We start from the raw sequence: 4,629 nt of genomic DNA, 5'->3' as shown, positions 1-4,629 counted from the left end.
CCATCTACCAATAGGTGCTCTTCTTTGTGAGGCATTGGAAAACCTTCCTGGTCTTTGTGGTTGAATCTGTGTTTGCACTGAGGTGCAAACACAGAGGTGCACCTCTTCTGAAAGGTTGCATTTGACGGCTAGGGGTTTACCCTCGAACCTGATTATGACTATACAGTTGGCGCATGCGCCTTTTATGAGAGGATTGCATACATATAAGTGGAGAGCGTTTGAGGTTCGCTTTATGCACGAATGGATAGGACCAATGATATCCGTGTTGGTGAGCTTTTTGTCTGTTTCGCTAATCCAGCTCGGGATAGGACGTTTTCTAAGCAACGTCTCTCATTGGATTGTGGAATCTCTCTCTCTCTCTGACGTATGAAAGCAAAGCACAACGGTTGCCTAGCGGTGTGTGTGTTCACACTAGAGGTGTGGTGGCTCCTTGGGCATTGTCCAGGGCATAACAATTGGTGATATCTCTGCTGCAGCGAGTTGGGGTTTGCGACACACCTTTGAGGTTTTATCGCTTGGATGTAACTGCTCCAAGTGTGGCTGATTGTGTTTTTATTGCTGGGCCCGTGATTGGGTGTTAGGCAGGAAGCAGGTTGCACATTTATCCAGGTTACCACAGTTCCCAGTAGGTTTGAGCCTTCAAATGAAAGTTTATTCGCCATGTGCGCCGAATACAACAGGTGTAGACCTTACAGTGAAATGCTTACTTACAGGCTCAAACCAACAGTGCAAAAAGGTATTAGGTGAACAATAGGTAAGTAAAGAAATAAAAACAACAGTAAAAAGACAGTGAAAAATAACAGTAGCGAGGCCATAACAGTAGCGAGGCTACATACAGGCACCGGTTAGTCGGGCTGATTGAGGTAGTATGTACTTGTAGATATGGTTAAAGTGACTATGCATATGTGATAAACAGAGAGTAGCAGTAGCGTAAAAGAGGAGTTGGCGGGTGGTGGGTGGCGGGACACAATGCAGATAGCCCGGTTAGCAAATGTGCAGGGGCACTGGTTGGTCGGGCCAATTGAGGTAGCATGTACATGAATGTATAGTTAAAGTGACTATGCATATATGATAAACAGAGAGTAGCAGCAGCGTAAAAGAGGGGTTGGGGGGAAGGGGCACACAATGCAAATAGTCCGGGTAGCCATTTGATTACCTGTTCAGGAGTCTTATGGCTTGGGGGTAAAAACTGTTGAGAAGCCTTTTTGTCCTAGACTTGGCACTCCGGTGTCTTTTGCCATGCGGTAGTAGAGAGAACAGTCTATAACTGGGGTGGCTGGGGTCAATGACAATTTTTAGGGCCTTCCTCTGACACCGCCTGGTGTAGAGGTCCTGGATGGCAGGCAGCTTAGCCCCTGCGATGTACTGGGCCGTACACACTACCATCTGTAGTGCCTTGCGGTCAGAGGCCGAGCAATTGAATTTGGATTTACCAAATGGAGGGCGAGGGAGAGCTTTGTACATGTCTCTGTGTGTGGAGTACAGGTGATCTAGAATTTTTTTCCCTCTGGTTGCACATTTAACATGTTAATGGAAATTAGGTAGAAATTATTTAAGTTTCCTTGCATTAAAGTCTCCGGCCACTAGGAGCGCCGCCTCTGGGTGAGTCGTTTCCTGTTTGCTTATTTCCTTATACAGCTGACTGAGTGCGGTCTTAGTGCCAGCATCTGTCTGTGGTGGTAAATAAACAGCTACGAAATGTATAGCTGAAAACTCTCTAGGCAAGTAGTGTGGTCTGCAATTCACCATAAGATACTCTACCTCAGGCGAGCAAAATCTAGAGACTTCCTTAGATTTCGTGCACCAGCTGTTGTTTAAAAATATGCACAGACCGCCCCCCCCCCCCCCCCCCCCTCGTCTTACCGGAGTGTGCTGTTCTGTCTTGTCAGTGCTGCGTATATCCCGCTAGCTGAATATCCATGTCATCATTCAGCCACGATTCCGTGAAACATAGGATATTACAGTTTTTGATGTCCCATTGGTAGGATATTCATGATCATACCTCGTCTAATTTATTGTCCAATGATTGCACGTTGGTGAGTAATATTGACGGTAACGGCAGCTTTCCCACTCGCCTTCTGCAGATCCTTATGAGGCATCCCGCTCTGTGTCCTCTGTACCTGCGTCTCTTCCTCTTGCAAATAACTGGGATGTTGGCCTTGTCGGGTGTTCAGAGAATGTCCTGCTTGTTGAAGAAAAAATCTTAGTCTAATCCGAGGTGAGTGATCGCTGTCCTGATATCCAGATGCTCTTTTTTGCCGTAAGATACGGTTGCCGAAACATTATGTACAAAATAAGTTACAAATAACGCGAAAAAAACACATAATAGCACAATTGGTTGGGTGCCTGTAAAACTGCTGCCATTTCTTCCGGCGCCACTTGGGCACATTATCAGGGTTACCACAGTCTCCTGTAGGTTTCAGCCTTAGGCTGCTGTGGCACTGCACAAGTACACAGGTTACTGCAGGTTTCCTTTAGGTTTGAGCCTCTGGCTGCCATGGTTCATTGACTCTGGTCAATGCTATGCAGTGCGCGTGTGCGCTTTACCAAGTCACAACAGGTGTTGTTTTGGACTTGTGCTTTCATGTATGAGTTCTGACATTTCAGGCTTGCAAGGTAAGTATTGTTCTTGGAACCGTAGGGTCTATGGACTTGGGCTGTAGTGGCGGCGTGTCAGTGTGCATTGCCAAGTTGCAGCAGGTTCTGGTTCCCTATATGAGGCTGTGACAGTTCAGCCCTCATGATGCTCTGACAGTTCAGGTGTCTTGGTTAAGTTTTAGGGAAAAATGTGGCTTCTGTAACCCTTTTTTGAAGCCGGTGGAACCTGTATGTGTTTGGGCTGCCATGGGCCTCCTAGTTTGGTAACCTCTGAGCCGGCTTGGGGCGTGATTGTATGTCCCCGTAGAATGTTATACAGAGTGACCGACTGAAAGGAAGTATACAGTTATGAATATAACCACTGTTCCCTGAAAGAGGGAATGAGGTGTAACATGTTTTTTCCCAGCGGGATTTCTGCTCGCTGAAATGGGTGCAAGCCTGTTGGGTGTGATTTCATTTTTCTTCCAGTGAATATGATTGGTCGTTGACTCCCATATAGTATGTTATACCTCATTCCCTTCTTTAGGGAACAGTAGTTATATTATAACCGTATGTTTTACGGTAATAATTTGAATGTCCTGTTGCTTCAGGATTATTTTCCTGTTGTAGCAAACTGTTTCAAATTAGATCCTATATCTGGATCCTAAAGATTTGGTTCTGTTTTGTCTTGAAGTGGAGCAGAATTTATCACAACAAAGGATCTGAATGAAAAGTTCTGATAAACTGTCAGCTATTAGCATACTGTTGATAATACAAAAGTATTGTACTATTCAAATGACTCTTCAATCTACCCGCCGTGGCTGGTGGTTTTTGCAGATTGTATTCTTGTCTTAAGTCTCCCCATCCATTTTCAATGTATCGTGGTTTTTAAACAGGAGAATTGAATAAATTTGGCTTTTTCTACAATGTTGTGCTTATGAGTTTCTGTCTCGAAATAGCCAGCATCGACGTAGGCATACGAGAACGGCCTGTGTATGGTAATTGTGAAGGAGTTGTGCGGTAGTATTGATCAGTTTCTTTAACACTGATTGCTGCCTGCCAGCATGGAAGTTCTGGAATCACATTTCTATTCCTCAAAGATGGGATGTCATCCAGAACCTATTTGAGGTTTGTAATTCACACAAACGTTTGAGCTGTATATGTTCACTCACCTAGATTTATTGTAAATTTATCTTAAGTGAAATCAAAGTTTATCCATTGATAGGAGTTCAAGTGTTTTACAATTCCATTACTGTAGGACTCCAGAGTAGCGCAGTGGTCTAAGGCACTGCATCTCAGTGCAAGTGTCCCTGGTTTGAATCCAGGCTGAATCATATCTGGCTGTAATGGGGAGTCCCATAGGGTGGTGCACAATTGGCCCGGGGTAGGCTGTTATTGTAAATAAGAATTTGTTCTTAACTGACTTGCCTAGTAAAATAAATAAAAGGACTGGGATTCAATCCAACCACGCTATGTCAACACTGCACATTTTATAGGCAATGTTGGTAAACACTGCATATGTCGGCTCAATCCACATTTTCATTGTGTTTTTTCGACCTCATAATGTGGAAATATAATTTAAAAATACAGGGAAATAATGTTTTTGAATGCACTTCCCTTAAAAAAAGTCCACACTACTCTGAAGTGTTGAAGGCAACACATAACTCATCTGCCACAGCAGTGATCTTTAGGGCACAGTTTGTTCATAACACCTTTTGAAATGTATACATTGGCTTTAAAAGCAGTGACACTAGAAACCACTGCAAAGAACAGCTGACAAGTAACAAGTCTGACAATAAGACTACACAGAACTCTCCTCTGAAGATCCAGGTTTAGGTTATTCTAGGTGGGCTTATAGTGCCATCTATTGGGACAATTGCACAGGGTGAATTCTCTCACAGTTCTGCAATGCTGTGAAACCATTAACCAAGAACTCGAAAGGGAGGACTGTTTTACACGTCTTCAGAATGAGGTAATACAGTACAGAAAGTGCAAATAGAGCAATATAAACATGTTAATCTGTCGCAGTATGATTATAAATAAATACAAACA

This window comes from Salvelinus namaycush, chromosome 5 (assembly GCF_016432855.1).
Source record: "Salvelinus namaycush isolate Seneca chromosome 5, SaNama_1.0, whole genome shotgun sequence".
Taxonomy (NCBI): Eukaryota; Metazoa; Chordata; class Actinopteri; order Salmoniformes; family Salmonidae; genus Salvelinus; species Salvelinus namaycush.
The sequence above is the reverse complement of the archived record's forward strand: the minus strand, read 5'-3'. Positions refer to the sequence as shown.